Consider the following 17,512-nt stretch of genomic DNA (forward strand, 5'->3'; position numbering starts at 1 on the left):
CCCCCGTGGATTGCAAGAATTAACTGTACATAAATGTGGACACTCAAGTATATGCTCATAATAAATCACATGGAGCACAAATAACTTAAAATGGGAAAACACAGCTGAAACCTTCCAGAAAATTGAAAAAGCGAGATGTAATTGTTTAAAACCAAGAGAAGAGTGGGAGAGACAGAGAGCTTGGAACTTACTTTTAATTAGCTCAGCATGTATTTAAGAACATATGCCAGCTTTAAAGTAGACAAAGTAAATGCCTAAGCAGTACAGTAGGAGTTGGGTAATAGAGACTGGTTTCGGCTGCCTTTACTGTTATAAAAAAACACATTTCCAGAAAGCACGCATCCCCTGCTGGATATAATTCACTTGAGCCCACCTCTGTTTCGAGTTGTTTGACAACATTGGTGTTGGAATTACAGTATGCATAGGAGTTCGGGATTTTCAGAGGAGTACTTGCCTACTCCTTTGGCCCAGTCATTGACCAGTCCGTTCATTTTGCCCGATTTTTGTTTTGTGATTTGGATTTGACATCTCCCTCACTTTCTCTTCCATTGTTGTCCATTTCTTTGCCCTTTAACTCCGTTCTTTCTCCCGATTCTCACTTTTTTGGACTGTCTCCCTTTTTTGTAGTCAGTATACAATCTTTCAACAAAGCAACAGTCATAATCAAAACCTTAAGACAGAAAACCAAGCAGGAATCCTTTGTACCAGAAATTCAAAAATAAAAGCACACCAATGAAGAAGTCATTTTTTTTTAACTGCAAATACCAGATGCAGATACCATGTGAATGAGCAGGACTGACCCAATGGCATCACAGGTCATGACCTCTGGTAATTCCATGGTGGCAACCATCCTAGCAACAGTATATAAAGATTCTAGAAAATAGCAGCTCCCTTAAAACTAAAAAGGCATCAGAAAAATCAACTTTACCAAATATTCACCTAAATGTTCTGCAGTATTCAAAACCACTAACAGGAAAAAGAAAATTCAAAAAAGAAACATAAAAAGGACAAAAAATAAAATCTGAAACCTAATCATGACAGTCCCCATCGAGCATTACCCTCGGTGAATCTGACTAGAGGTGAGATCTCTGTTAGCCCATAGAAATTTTGAGTAGATTTCATAAATTGTTTCAGGTTATGTCTTCCCATCTAAAAACTCAATGTATTATTTTAATTATAGTGTGTGAACCTGAGGTCAGAGAGGTCAGAGATTATTGATTGAGCATGTACTGGAAGAGGTCTTACAAATCACAAGGAGATTGTCTTTTCTGAGAACTATGGAACATACTAAATTTAAATTTAGCACAGTACTAAATCAATAAAATACGCATGACACCCACAATATCGTCCTTCATAGTACAATACTACTGCTCTGTATTGTGAAGCAAAAGGCAAATTTACAACTTTGTGTCAGTAGCGTAGGATCAAATATTTACTAGTTCAACAAATATGAAAGAAACAAATGTCAGCAAAACAGATCAGGCTCTTGAGGGATCTTTGGCACAGCTCAAGATGTGTGACTTCTCCATGTATTGTACATTTTGCCATCTGCAACATTCCCATCTTAAGGAGCTCTGAAGTTTTTCATGACAGAGGTGCATCTCATGTGCTGCTAAGAGTTTTTTTCTACTTCCTGAAGCCTGTCTTTATCCAGTCATGTCTGATGCATTTCTTTGAAAGGTTCTCATGGCTTCTTGACAGGATTACAGTAACTTTTTCTTGTCTGTGTTTCCTAAAAACTGTTTTTACAGCCATCAGCTGTAAAAAAAATACTAGGGTCATGACATGAACTAGGCACTCTGTCTATTGTGGTTCAAATCAGGCACTTGACATAAAACCCATCAGACTGCCCCTCTGTCCTTCTGACTCCACATATACTGGTGCAACAGTGAAGCTCCTCTGAAGCCAGGCTTCTTATTAGGCATAAGCTTTTGTGAAGTCCTCCTGGTGATGTCCCTTCATCTTTATAGAACCTCACTATTAATATGTTCCAATTAAACTTTTTAGATCTCCACTTTAACTATAGACTAAACCAGGCAAGAATCTATTCCATCTAACCCATTGAACATGTTAAATGTTAGAATTAGGTGCCCTATAGTCAGTTTTGCTTGTTCACAGAGTACATCCCGAAGAAAACAAAAGTTATTGAGCAGTAGCAAAATAAAAACTCAGATAAAGTCTGAGTGTTACAGAATAAAATGCTTTTAAAGACTTCCTGATTTGGTAGACACGGAGGCACAGTAATAGCACTGCTGCCTCAGTGTAAGGAGTCTTGTGTTCACGTTTCAGATTCTCCCCGTGTGAAGTCAGCATGTTCTTCTTGTGTCTGTGTGGCTTCCTCCTGGTGCTCCTGTTTCCTCCCACAGTCTGAAGACATACAGTTAGGTGAATTGGTGATACTAAATTGGCCCTCAAGTTCTGTTGGGTGTGTGCGAGTGTGTTGTTTCAACCTGTCCAGGGTTTGTTCCTACCTTGTGCCCTATGCTAAATGGGATAGGCTCTGGCACTTTCCTCAACCCTGTTCAGGAATATGCAAGTTTGAAAATGACTGACTTCCTGATGGAAGGTACATGAATGCAGGAGTCAGATTCAAATGCCTGGGAAAACCTTAAGAGAGTATAGTAAAACTAATTTCAGTTCAATTAAGGTTACCATTGATCACTATCATTTTAGCTCACTGTATGCAGTTACAAAAATAGTATGGTTAAAATACAAAGCAGCAACGTATTACTTTAATACCAATAATTGCGCAAAAATTATGCATTGTCATTAATTATTTTCTTTTAATACGACCTGCTGATCCCAAGACTAAGAAATATGAGGTATAAGGAGAGATTGAAGGTGTTCGAGTTTCAGTTTAAGCAAATGGAGATTAAGGGTTGAAATAATCAAAATGCTTCAAATTATGAAAAAAAAATAGTACAGCGGATCCCAGCTGTTGCTTTGAAACAAATTCTTCAACAGAAAGAAAACAGAAATTTCATAAAAGTTAGAAAGATTTTTTCATGCAAAGAACCATAGACACATGGAATAAATTACTAAGTAGTATGTTGGAGAGCAGGACTTTAGGGACCTTTCATATCTCAACTTTAGACAATTTGCATGGGATAGACAGGCCTGAGAAGGTGAATGGATATCATCACAATTGTTCTGATTGCACTTTGGACTTTTCTTGAAATAGCATGAAGTTCTCTTTTCTGGAGGAATCCCTAAAACAATTATCATCCTCTTAAAAGTCTTTGAGCGTCTTATGTGCCTCAGTCCACAGGATACAAATTTGATACTACTGGTTCCTGGTTGACCGGCACTGAAAACAGAACTGCCTGGGCCACTTCTGGGCTGTTCCTTTATACTGAAACTGGGAATCATGTGACTGGAAGAGGCAATTTTGGTGCTTCTTCTTGGGACCTCACTGGGTGGATCTTGGCCTGTGGCATTCAATTAAACTGAATGAGCTCTTTCCAGGAAGTGTTCCAGCCTTCACCTGAGAAGAGGAAACAATATGCTTTGAAGTACATGGTGGCATTTGGAACTACAACTGCCATGCAGCTCTGTAGGTTTCGAAATAGGAGCTTGATAAGAGGGATGCTGCCATCCAGTGTACTTGGTGCTCATCTATACTAATAAAAGGCAAAGCCCTCACTGACTCACTCACTCACTCACTCACTCACTGACTCATCACTAATTCTCAAACTTCCCGTTTGGGTAGAAGGCTAATATTTGGCAGGCTTATTCCTTACAGCTTACTTACAAAAGTTAAGCAGGTTTCATTTCGAAATTTTACATGTAACGGTCATAACGGTCGACAACGTCCGCCATGTTGAACTTTCTTATTTATGGCCCCATCTTCACGAAATTTGGTAGGTGGCTTCCCTGCGCTAACCAAAACCGATGTACGTACTTATTTCGGTGGTATGACGCCACTGCAGGCCACCATATTGAAAATTCCAACGTCACTAATTCTCCAACTTCCCGTGTAGGTAGAAGGCTGAAATTTGGCAGGCTCATTCCTTACAGCTTGCTTACAAAAGTTAAGCAGGTTTCATTTCGAAATTCTACATGCAATGGTCATAATGGTCGACAACGTCCGTCATGTTCAACTTTCTTATTTATGGCTCCATCTACATGAAATTTAGTAGGCGGCTTCCCTGCGCTAACCGAAACCAATGTACATACTTATTTCGGTGATATGACACCACTGTCTGCCGCCATATTGAACTTTCCAATGGTCTTTGTTACTTATGGGCCCATCTTCAAGAAATTTGGTACGCGGGTTCCCAACGCTAACTGAATCCTACTTACATACATATATACGTCCATAGCCTGCAGCTCGGTCACCGTGTGAGGCGGCGTTGGGTCCCCCATCCTAACGCCTCCCATGTTGTTGGCTGCCTGCCTATATAAGGGCCCTACATTCCCTTCCTTGCTTCGCCACGGGATTCACGTCTCCCTGCTGATAACTGCAGCATTTTTATTTAATCCATGGCTTCTCCGCTGTTTTATTGTTCGTTTATTACGATTATAGTTATTATGTAGGTATTTTTGACTTACTTTACATTGTTCAGGTACCCACTTTCTTTATCATTCCAACCGTACCCCCATTAACATGTCTATCGAGGTGATCACCATCGATCAAAGAACTGTCACTTACTGAGTGGTTTCCATGCCCGGAGATGGCACCTGCCTTTTCCATTCTCTGTGTTACATATTGCACGGCCATATCAGGCTCACTCTTGATATCTGGAGGAACATTGTGTCTTATGTATTGAATGACTGGGACAGGTTCAAGGTGTGGACTGATGACGGTACAGGAGATAATTACACTACACAGGAGCACTATAAGAGTGTAATGCTTAAGCCCTTCACCTATGGTTCTGCAGGTGAGTTGATTGCTGCCGCTGAATTGCTCGGTTGTCGCTTTCAAGTGTACCGAAATGGCCAAATATTTTACACCTTTTGACAACCGCCAATGCCTCTTAAACATCTTAGATTCACAGGTGACGATTTCAGTAGTGGACACTTTGATGTTTATGAATGTTTAAACTCTCAAAAGCTGGATGTGAAGTTATCGATGAAACCGGTTGTTTCATCGGTTTCGCCGGTTTCTTTCAACGTTTGACAGATGCCGAATGTCACTTCAACACAACAAGTCCTGCAAATACTGTCGTAATTGAAACAAACCATGAAACTCAAACCAATTATGACAGCAGCAATCCAAGCTGTGAGATCTGAAACAAGATTACTGTTCACATGGCCAACTGTATGTTGCATGCTCAAGAGTAATCTCAGCGCACAGCTTGGTCATATTACAACCGGAGGGCCGAACTGACAACGTGGTATACAAAGAGATCCTTAATAACAAATAATTATTGGTATATTTTTCCTCGGTTTAAAAAGGTTTAATTTTCTTCTTAATAAAAATTTTAAGGCAGCACTTTGCCGCTACGAAGAGGCGGGTATTTTGCTAGTCTTAGGGTAATTAGGGCAGGGAATTGAATAAAAATATGAACCAATTAGTCACATAAATGTGTGTAATTAATTACAATTAATCACATCTAACATTAAAACATGTAATTTTAAAATTAATACATAAATCATGAAATACACACTAAATCATAAATATTTAATGAAGAATCGACACAAACAAATTTAGAAAAAAATTAAAGGTATTGTTTAAAATTTTTGTTTAGTGGCCTTGCTACTAATACATGGAGATCTCCAGTAGACCCCAACACTTCATTGTGTCTTGTCTTGTTGCTCTCAACTATATATGTATGTATTGTCAAATATGTGAGCTTGAAGGACAGTTTCAGGGTTTAAATACCAAGTGTAATTCCACTCCTGACCTCCAGAGGACACTGTCATCTTTATACTCTCTCTCTGTATCATTCCCAGTACTGAGGGTCGTCGACCAGAAAGACTCTGATGTCACTTACTCCTCTGGAACAAGCCACACCTCATTAAGTTCTCTTCTTCCTCCAGGCTTTTTAAAACAAGACTGCCCTTCAAAACAACTTAGCTTCATTTTGGACTCTCATCTGCAAAGACATTAATAACGTCCTATTATTGTTTTATTAATCTGTACTGTATCCTATGTTTGCTTTATTAATCCTTTTTGTTTCTTTTTTTTTTTTTTAATTTTCAAGCTCTGCAATATACAAGGATCACTAGCCAGTGCACCCATACTGTTTGTTACTCCCCTGACTGGGGTCAAATTCATGTTTTATGACTTTTTGTTAATTTTTGATACTTTGATTTATGTTTATGTATGTCATTCTTTATTTTTTGTTTTGTATTTAAGCTGCCTTTGTTATGTTTCATGTGTTTTGTGGGTGGGTCTCCCATAGTTCCTTGCGGTTCATTTTGAATGTGCTCTGGAGTTGGTGTGTTAATTTTGTTTTTTGCTGTGCTTGTGCCATTTGAATCTTGACCATTTTGCTTTGCATTTGACTACATTTCTGGATTACTTCATTGGGAATTGTTTGCAATGTATTGTCTTAGCTTTTTTGGGAAATTCCTTTGCTTCTTGTGCTCCACGGAGCTTCATCCTTATTGAAAAGTATTTTGAGAATAAACTTTTTATTTTAAAAAGATATGGTACTTTCCCTTATTACTAGATGGGGTTTGATGATTATATCCCTCTTTAGTGGGCATTTTATGGAAGTGCCTTTGAAATGTATTGGGGCTTACAAGCTTGGTGACTCCTAGTTCATAAAATGATGTATATATTTAATAAATATGTAATTGAAGTAGGTGCCCTCATTGTGACCAACCACATCCAAACTAATACCAGTGAGGTAAAGCAAATAAAAACAACAGTTTGTGTTTATTATGAATAAAGTGCATAAGACAGAAATAAGCAAATTGAGAAACTAAAAAGCAACAGCAAATGAAATTTCTCCCTCTATTCTCTTCCTCAACTTACAAAATCTTGAATGCCTGTCTACCAGTGGAGTGACTTGCCCACTTATTCAGTCACTCATTTTTTTACCTTCCATTTCACTCTCTCATTCTCTCACTGTCATTCTCTCACATATGACCATAACCTACAGTATTTTGATCCAACTAATGATTCCTCAACTTATCTCCCAACTCCAGGCTCAAAGACATTAAGGTGACTTTAAATACCCCAATAAAATCATATCCAGAGTCTTAACAGATTTTATTTATTCTAAAGGCCATTAAGCTATAGTACCTTCTGGGGAGCTTCTCAGACTGTTCAGGTCTCTTAGGCAGTTTTTAGGCAAAGACAGTTACACTGTTTTGATTCCAGGACCAAAAATTGGCAGGCCAAAAATGGTTAAGAAGATCAAGGACCAGGACATGAAACAAAAATGCAAAGCCAGGAGTAAGATGAGCTCAAAGAATCAGTATTAAATAAATAAATAATAATAACATGACTATTAGAGACTAAAAATGTCTGCTAAAGTCAGAATTAAAATCTCATGAAAATGTCTAAAGTCCCAAAAGTAATTTTGGTGGGTTGCCCCTTCCGGCAGGATGAGCACACAGACTCAAGGCTGTCATGGCTGCCAAAGGTGTAACTAAATACTGACTTGAACTCGGAGAAAACATATGAAAACTAATTCATTTAGATCACTTTGCACAGATCTGTTTTTCACTTTCACATTAAAGAATCTTCTTATTTTTTGTTGATAAAAGTCAAAAAAGCCAAATTAAATCAACTGTAATTCAATGTTATATAACAATAAAATGTGAAAACTAAAAGGGTTGAATACTTTTCATAAACACTCTATATCATGAGCACTGCACCCCTTGGTGACCTCTGCCTTTCTTTGCCAGCATGCAGAAGTCTCCACTTACTGATGTGAACTTGACTCTTGTTGGCCTTTAGCACTGTTCTATGGCACTCTAGCTCATCATCTCTACTCTTGTAACCCAACAGCATATTGGACATTGTACTGAATATAGTGCGAAATATTTCACAGGCACCCACACCTTATCAACTTGATTAAACCATGAGCTGAATGAGTTAACAGTATAGATGGGGACACATGTCATCAGCTCCCAGTGCCTGCCTGGTATAGGCCTAAACAGCAGGTGACCTTTGGCTACTCTTTTTTCAGCTGTAGTTGGCTTCTGGACAACAGGGGGTAAACTGCCGCTGTGCAAAGGCTGCATTCCACCACAGTGTGTCTCCTAAACAGGGATGAAACAAGCTATGTCTGCCTGTGTCCAGATGCATGTGAGATTTTTTTTTTAATTACACAGCAAGCACAAATAATTCTTAACTGTATTTGTTATATAAGATGAAATACTGCTAAAAAGTATAAACATGGACAAAGAATAGAATTAGCCATAAAAACTCTGGCTTTGAAAATTTAAGAAACTGGAAAGCAGTGACACAGTGAGATCGTCATTTAGGCCTGCAAATTCAGTCAAAACAAGCCAGAGAATGGGGCTGTAGCTATTCTTTCAGCTTCCAACACTGAGTGTAAAGCCATTAGTCAATTCTAATGTCTTCCCAAAGTGCTTTATATTCTGACCAACCATATATTGTCACTTGTATCTCAGGAATAAGTGACCACCTGCCATTACTGCAGGTGGTGAAGAGCAGAACTGACTGAGGCCCTATATGACAAAGATCAGATAAAACAGACAATCTATAGTCAATGCAGAATTTCCTCTCTCTGTTAGTATTACAACCCATTAATTTATCCATTTAAGCTGATGTCTCATTACGTGTCTTCTAGTTGTTGAGCATGCAGGTTGCTGATCTCATCGACGGACCATGTCAGTTTACATGACTAAAAATCAATGTGCATATCACATTTAGTGACTGATTTCCATTAACCCAGCGTTTCTCAACCTTTAAGTATTTGCGACCCGAGTTTTCATAACAGTTTTAATCGCGTCCCCCCTAACATTTTTTTGAAATGTAGATGCATATTTTATTATACCTACTTAACTTTTATCGACATTTATCTAACTCTATATTTATTGTTCTAGTATCAGAATGTAGTTTAAGTTAATTTGTTTTGGTTTCAACAGATGTTTTTTTCATATTTTTGATTCTTGTTTTCTTTTTTTCACATCTTTGCGCCCCCCTTTTTGTTACTTCGCGCCCCACAGGTTGAGAGCCACTGCGTTAATCGGAAGTGGTACTTTACCTTTTCTTCATGCAGCTGCAGAGTCCGATTTATTCAACTTTATTTTTACAATAATTGTTCAATATATTTTTAATTTGATTTGATTTGTTGTTGATGGTTCTTTAATGTACATAATAAAAAAATACAATCATTGTCTTGCGGTTTACTCCTCAAATATCCATCACCATATCTGAGTATACGAGAAAGTCTAGGGAAGATCACTCCCAGTTTTTTCTTTTTCCATTCCATTGGGGTACATAAAACACGAGACATAAGACAGTCCAAGTTTCTCTCCTGTTTGTGAACTGAAAAACACCTTATTACTCTTGGCTGCATTACAGTATAAATATTGTTTTACCAGATGAGCATTCATTGATCCTTATCTTTTGCACACACAGAGAATCAGCCCCTGGGACTAAAAATGTGGAGTGAGTCGCTGAACATATGGCTTAATGGGAGTGCCCTGGTGACTGCCTCACTAAGATTATATAAATGAAGGCAACTGCTGAAAATCACAACAAAAGTCGTGAAATGTGACATGGCCTTTGCTGAGCCAATTTAATCCAGTAATAATGTTGTTGGAAGGGGGAGTCTATTCTCAGATCATTGCAGGCAAGCCTCTTCATTTCTTGACAGAAAGCCAATCCAAGGCAGAACACACTCACACACTTACAAACACCCAGACTGCAATCCACCCAGATCCAGGGAGGAAGCTCAGACTCTAGAAGTATGGCAACCAGTCTCCTGGAGCTGTGGTGTAACAACATGAACTTTAGGACAACTTTCCAGCTTCTGTTATTGTCACTATAATAGTCAGCAGCTACCTTAACACAAGGAGACTTACAAATATCAGGTGTAAATTCAACAGGTTTGGTTTAATGGCAAGAAAACATAAGGTTAACTGGCCATAAAGTAAATAATCTGAGGTAGTATGACTGATGGTGCACTCTACCAACGAAGACATCAGACACAAAGTGAAACCAACAATTTCCCCAATGCTATGGTTTATACTTTTCCTTTTAAAAAATACATTTGGTTCAAATAAAGATACCTATCTTTTAAGGAGAGAAAAAGAGAAAGGTTTTCTAATATCCATCCATGCATTATCCAACCCACTATATCCTAACTACAGGGTCACGGTGGTCTCCTGGAGCCAATCCCAGCCAACACAGGGTGCAAGGCAGGAAACAAACCCCAGGCAGGGTGCCAGCCCACCACAGGGCACACACACACCCACCCACACACCAAGCATACACTAGGGGCAATTTAGAATCGCCAATGCACCTAACCTGCATGTCTTTGGACTGTAGGAGGAAACCCACATCGCGAGAACATGCAAACTCCACGCAGGTAGGACCTGGGAAGCAAACCCAGGTCTTCTAATTGCGAGGCAGTAGTGCTACCACTGCGCCACCATGCCGCCCTGTTTTCTAATATCCCCTAAAAAATGTAATTCATTCCATGTTGTCAGAGCAGAAAAGGCTAAATTGAAAGAAACGATTTAGAAAATGAATGCCTGGTGTAACATTCAGGTGTTTTGCGAATTTCACTTTGGATAGTTAAATGTTTCAAAGTTACAGAATTTGAATTTAACCAAAAATAGAGATATCTTATTTTTGTGTATTAAATATTTTATTAATAAAAAAATAACAGTGAGAACAGAATATAATAATGTGTGTTAGTAGATTTTCTTTTTCAAAACTTTCTGCAACCATCCGGTCATGCATGCGTGTCTGAGGATCACCTGGCCTGCTCCGATCAGGTATGCTGTACCAACCAAAGGCAAGAGGGGGAGTTGTCACTAAATGTTTGTGCCTCATCCATCAGTACAGAGAAGGTGTTCCAAGAAGCTAACAGACCACACCCCCATCATTTACTCTACTCCCACCCACGTAAAAAGAGTCCATCCCTGTAAGGTGTCATCTCACTTAGACCTGGACTTGCAGCTGGGCTAAGCTCCCACTTAGATGATCCAGAAGTGTATTTTGTGTTCCAGCGCCCCTATGCTCCTGTTCATGTAATTGCAACCTTTTTTGTTGGGAGAAAGATATTAAACAGGGTGGCCCAGTTGGTACCACAACTATTTTTGTGACTCTGCAGTTTCACTCATTATCCTCAGTCCAGTGTAATAAATCTTTACAATCCACACTGACAAGAGAAAGTTTTCAAATCCAGTAAAAGTGAGCCCCCTGTGCACCCCTTTCATTAAGAGACATCTTTAATAGTAGAGACCACAAAACGTACTACAGTTGGCTAAGTGATAAGCTACAAATTTAACAAAAGGACCGTTTTCCGATGTTCGGTAGAATGTAACTTCATCAGGTTTTGTCCACCATTCCTTCTAGGGGTCAGAGGCACAAGATGCTAAGCTGAACATCCCAGACACCTGTTTACTCAGCAGCTACACTTGGGTAATTACCAGGCCATCCAAGAAATGTAACCCTTGTAGCATGCCCTGTGTCTGCCCCGATCTTGCTACTTTTTATATGCTCCTTGGAGCATCCTCAGAAGCATCCTAATTAAATGTTCAAATTACCTCAAGTGGCTCCTTTTGTTTTTGGCCCTCCAAAACTCCTGAACCTCTCACCCTATTGTGGAAAATAAACTCTGAAAATACAGTAGATTTTACTCATATACTCTGTATAATTTTTTCAATTAATACCCAGAAAATTTGTGAATTTCCCTTTGAGATTAAGTATCTATCTATCTATCTATCTATCTATCTATCTATCTATCTATCTATCTATCTATCTATCTATCTATCTATCTATCTATCTATCTATCTATCAGAACTCATGGCCCATATTTGAAAATGGAGAGTGCAAACTGACTTGTAAGTCAAGAGTTTTGTCCAAGAACTTATCTCCTATTTTATTACCACAGCCAAATACAACCTCCACAATAATAACTCTTTGATCAATCTCACAGACACCACCATTCTTAGTTATGAAGAAAAGCCACTGATAGTCTGAACTCTTTCACTGCTGCCAGCTGCTCTACACTCACCTGAATTGCACAAGCAAATCTCCATTCTGGCAAGGACTGTGACTTCAGATCTGGAGGTACTAATTTTTATCCATGACTGTCACAGTCAGTTACAAAACTGCAGGGCACAATCTAATGAGGTTCAGATGCTGCAACATTAACTGTAACCAGGACAGAAGCAACCCTCAGCTTTCTTTTTGCATAGTGGTAGAAAATCTAAGGGGTCCTGGAGTAACTTGTGAGAAGCTGCGCCTTGAAGAGGCATCCAAACATCAATCGTCTCTGAGTATTTTCAGTGGTTACAGGAAAGCTCATTTAATAGCATTGGATCAAGAATTGAGAAATAGTGCACATTTTAGTTTCATTGGAAGGGAGATAGGGCAGTTAAGGGTCTTGTGGTGTGTATGGATGGACTAGAGACTGAAGAAGCGGGGCTGTGAGGACAAATGTTGTGATTCAGAAACAGAAAGCAAATCATAAACAGTGAGAAGAGCAATGCTTAGGAACACTATGGTGGACTTCAATCAAGTTTTAGACACTTCTTAAGGAAAATTCAAGCAAGCCTAATGCATTTGACCATAATTTGGAGTGACACAGCAATGTGTCTTGAATACTTATATGAATGAGATATTTCGGTTTTTGATTTCTAATTAATTTGCAGACCTCTCTGAAAACATATTTTTACTTCATGATTATGAGGTACTAGCTGTGCTACCTGTCTAAGAAATCTAAATAATCAACATAGACCTCAGCATTTCTGTTATATTCCATTTGTTATGGGATTCATAAAAGCAGTGTTAATGTTTGTGATGTGCCATCTGTTGGAATGACAGAGATATGGCAACCAAGACTGACACACAGATAGACACACAGATACTTATTCTTTTATTAAAGTGAATTGACTGCAGATTGATGGGCAGATTTACCAATTTAACTTACATAAATCTATAAGACAATAAAGCGTGCAGAAAGTGAAGTGGTATGACTATTTTCTGAGTCCACTGTAAACTGAGGCGGAACAGATGCTCCCATCTCCAGTTCTCTTCGTTGTCAATGAATTGTTCAGATAATACTTTTCCAGCTTAATATCCACACAGTCAGTCCTTATAAAAGTGTCCAGATGACTATGTGCACCACTACAAAGAGCCTTTGATTATCTATCAGAAACACAGCCGCAAAATTCAGTTTTTCCCTATAGGCTTCATTTTCTTTCTCTCTTGTAGAACGATCATTTCATCAGGTTTCTCTTTTTAATGAAGACTGCCTAAACACCAGCTGCTTTCCATTTGTTCAGAAATAAGTGTTCAAAATTGACATTTTACATGGAGGGGATATTGTCTTCACTGTGTTCTCAAATGTCACTGCCATCGCTATCTGCCATGAACTGGTGTTTCTTCCCTCTAAGAATGCTCTTACCTGTAAATATCATTTCCATTTGCACACGGTCTGTTGTTCTGAGCAGTACCTGCTCCAACTCCCACACAGTGCTTTACCAAAGAATGCCCCCTCATTCTTTTCGTGTAACTGCCAGGAGGTGCTTTTCCAGTATTAGATATTTGGATTGTCAGCAAGCTAACTGTTAATGTGAAAAGCCCACCGGAAACCCTTTGCTGCTGAACCTTTCTCATTAACTTTTATCATTATCCTGTTTTTAGGCACATTGGTGCCCAGGCTTTCTTTAACTGCCTCAAAAACAGCCTTTTGTCACCCCCACTCTCCGTTTTTAGGTCCTACCCCTAACATTCTAATAGATTTTAATAGTAAGGCACTAACTTATTTTTCCCCTGTATTTATAGATCATCCATCCATCCATCCATTTTCTAACCCGCTGAATCCGAATACAGGGTCACGGGGGTCTGCTGGAGCCAATCCCAGCCAACAGGGGGCACAAGGCAGGAACCAATCCAGGGCAGGGTGCCAACCCACTGCAGTTTATAGATCATCCTTTCTTTTCTTTTTGAATTATTAAAGGATGCTGACATACTGCTTCTTGCCTGACAGCCTGATGTAGTAGTAGCATTGTCACGTGTGCAGAATACAGTGAAATTCTAAACAAGCCATCCTCAGTCTCATCAGTATCTGGCACCATGATAAACACAAATATAGTCAAATACAAAACTTCATTTTAATTAATAAAAAACACAAATCAGCTTATTGTATGCCTTTCCTTGCTCCTAACTAAACCCCACTAGTGCAGTGACCCTGAAAAACCTCTGGGGAAAAAAAAAAAATCTCTGAGAAAAACACCAGAAGAGGTATCAACGTACTTGTCAGCAGCCATACCACATGCAGTTCAGAAGAAGTCATCCACCTGAAGCTAAGCATGTTTCGGCTCGGCCACTACTAGGAAGGGACACCATCTAGGAAAAACTTGGGCTGCTGTTGGGAGAGGTGTAGGTGAGCACAGCAGGGAATGCTTACCCTCTGATCTGCGTGTGGATCCCAAGTCCCCAGTGCATTGACAGAGAACATTGTGTTGTAAAAAGGATAGATGACATGTTAAACCAAGATCATGACTCTCTGTGGTCATTAAATATGACTGGACATTTTTTGGATAGAGTAGGGTTTATCTCAATGTCCTGGTTAAATTGCCCAACATGGCATTGGCCATTCTGGCCCCCTAACCATTCTCTGTCTCTAATTGTCTATCTTTCTCACTCCTTCACTACTTTACAACTAATGTGCAGTTAGCATACTGGCACAAAATGGATGCTGTCACACCATTCAGGTGGGTGGTAGTTGAAGTGGTTCTCTTCTATCTATGAAAAATGCTTTGAGTAGCAAGAAAAGCACTGAATAAATGTAATGTAATTAATTATTATTATTAACATACTGATAATAACTTACCTTAACCAACCTCAAACAGGTTCCTAGATCTTCCATATCAGGATCATTGTGACAGTAATTGCAATGTTAATGGCATGTCTGCAGAATGATCCAGAATATCCCTGAGTTATGATAGGCATAAAGAAAAATGCATTAGCTAAATCAGCTACTGCACTCTATTCTCCAGCAGCAGAGATGATGTCATCTTGGATGATACCCATATTAGGATTGTTGTTTCTTGGCGTTTAGACTCCTGCAGTCTGCTGCCATTTTCCATGAACCATCTGACACAGGAGACTTAAAAGATTTTAAAAGATTTAGAGGGTCTGATTGCAGATTGAATAATTCCCACCGAAGCAATGTTTGCTGCTGTCTTCACTATGTTTTTATTTCCCTCTGACAAGCAGTGTTGTTTCATATTTAAAAGAATTTAAGGTGTTAGACTATAAAGGCATCCATTTAGTTTGCCACTTCACTACATCTTTCACTGCTATGCACATTATACTAACTTGGAAGTTCTGAAATCAACCAAGTTGGTCTAAGAGAATAGATTGTTCATTTGCCTACCAATGTGTGTTAACCTTAGCTGGAATATCCGATCTTTCAAAATCATCCTGAATTTCTGTGGGTTATGTAAAAATAAAATAAAGTGATGTTAGTTCAAATAATAGCAGATGTTTGTGGGGTACATCAACTACTGCATTCTGCTTGAATTGCTCACACAGCCCCACCGTCAGTGGATTAGGATGAGGGGCATTTTAGCATTTAGGGCACAGCCCCACTAGATGTTGTGTAAAGTATGTAATAAGCATCTCTCTGCAATTTAACTTATTATTAAAATATCTGTAACATTTCTCAACTCTGTCTTCTGAGTCAATTTATTTTTCAATTGCCATAATATTCTCAAAGTAAATTCTTATCTAGAAAAATATAAGTTTTTGTAATACAGTATGTGAAATGGTCTTTGTTTTGGGTGCTAAAAGCTTGCATTGGCAGTATGGCATTCTTTGTTTAGCTTTGGCTGTGTTTTTTAAGAGAATCACAAGACAATGATAAAGAGTTGGGGCACGAATCTGGTCACCCCCGTGTAGTTGGTGAAGTTAAAAATAAAAAAATCAAGCAACAATTGTCGAGACGTTTTTTAAACATGAGCGTGAAAACACACATGCATGCGCCTGCTGTCAGCCCCAACTCCTTCCAGAATTATGCCTTTTTGAATATGCAAATCAATATAAATAGCCCTTAAGTTCAGCCTTTTGTGAAAAGACAATAGGAAAAGCATGGGGGAAAATAGAAGAATTTCAGTGAATACCAAGTGGAGGCAAAGAAAAACTTACTATTTGTTGGTTTAAACAGTGGTATAAACAACAAAAGGAAGTTGATCGAGTGACATAGAGTGTTGGAGAAACTCAAAAGCTCAAGTTCACAAAGTCGCACAGTGCCTGAAATAAAAAAGAAGTTGTCACATATCAAGTCACCATGAAAAGGCGAGTCATAGCCCACTGTCTGAATGTCATATGTAAGCTTATTAGGGTACAGACAATAAAAATAGGCACACAGTGGGAAAAAAGCACGAAATATCAACTTTAATCCCTAAATATGTGAATTTCCCCTTGGGATTAATAAAGTATCTATCTATCTATCTATCTATCTATCTATCTATCTATCTATCTATCTATCTATCTATCTATCTATCTATCTATCTATCTATCTATCTATCTATCTATCTATCTATCTAAATATCCACTTTAATCATGTAGTTTATTTTGCCATTAAAGTACAACATCATAAACTTCATCTTAAAATCGTTTAATTTACTAGTGTCTCAAATCCAATTGTAACTAAAGTAGCATGTTAAATGCTTTGTTTTGTATTTGATCTTCTATGTGCTCTATATGTATGAATAACTACGTGCTTCTTAAACTGGCTTTCTCTTCCTCTGACAGGACACAGAATCCATTACATTCGTAATATTACAGCTCTCTGAATAATTAAAATACTGAGATGTATACGTGATATCATTTTCATGATGATAGGAGTTAAAGCATGTTATTAAACATGGGAACACAGTGGCGCAGTGATTGTTCATGTCTCACGCAAGATGCTTGCTGTGCCATGTGCGACCTTCGATGAAATACTTTATTATAGCAGTACTGTCTCTTTCAAATGTACTAACCTCCAATTCCTGTCCTTCCTTTTCTTTCTCCAAGCACACAATCAGCTCAGTAATAGATGTTAAGCCATCTGTAAGCTTAGAATGCTGATTCTTCAAAACTTTTAAGGAACATCGAAATATCTTCGTTGTACGTGTTTAATTATTCTAATTATCTAACCTTCCTGTGTCGCGCCAGCACCAGCAAGAGTACAGCGCGAGGCAGGAACAATCCTTGAACGGAGCGCCAGCTCCTCGTTAGCACTGAGGCACAGTGTCCTCACATGTTTAAAAATTAACAGCATAGATTATTTAAATTAAATTAAAGTTTTATCTGTATAATATAATAAACATATTTTGCTGCATTTCATCTTAAAAATGATATCATCATCATATATAAATACACGTTTTATAAAGTGGCTCAGGTTGTGCAATGTTA

Source organism: Polypterus senegalus, chromosome 3 (genome assembly GCF_016835505.1).
Source record: "Polypterus senegalus isolate Bchr_013 chromosome 3, ASM1683550v1, whole genome shotgun sequence".
In the NCBI taxonomy this organism is placed as follows: Eukaryota; Metazoa; Chordata; class Cladistia; order Polypteriformes; family Polypteridae; genus Polypterus; species Polypterus senegalus.